This window comes from Penaeus monodon, chromosome 20 (genome assembly GCF_015228065.2).
Source record: "Penaeus monodon isolate SGIC_2016 chromosome 20, NSTDA_Pmon_1, whole genome shotgun sequence".
NCBI classification, from domain to species: Eukaryota; Metazoa; Arthropoda; class Malacostraca; order Decapoda; family Penaeidae; genus Penaeus; species Penaeus monodon.
Window position 1 is genome coordinate 12,279,111 of NC_051405.1, and position 542 is coordinate 12,279,652.

Genomic DNA, 542 nt, shown 5'->3' on the forward strand with positions numbered 1-542 from the left:
TCTTTCTATATATCTACCTGTTTATTTGTGATTGTTTTCCCTTATGGTTTTTGTGAAAGCTTCAGATTTGTTTTTTCTCTTTGAAATCTGTGTACGTATGAAACAAGTTAGAAAGTCATGACCGTAACGAATTGACTGAGAATTAACATTTAAAACTTTTTAGAACGTGTTTTTAACTCTGAACACTTTGTAATGTTCGTATTGCATGTAAACAGACACAACAAGTACATCCGCTAACACTAGGCGTACCTCCATAACCACAGTCTGAAGGCTATTTTGTTTTTCTTTCCCTTTAATCTGTTTTCGTTTGCCCTTTTTTCACTTTCTCTTTTTTCACCTTCTTCAACTTGTTCAGTTATTAATATCTTTTTTTTCCTTTCCTCCTCTCTCTCCATTTCGGTAAGTGTTCCATGAAAACATTTGGATATTAGATACTTCATCTCCTGTCAGTGCTGTGGTAAATGGATCGGGGAGGTGGGCGCGCATGACGCACGACGAGCATCTGCGGACGAGAGCGAGAGGGTGCTGATGGGCTAGGATAG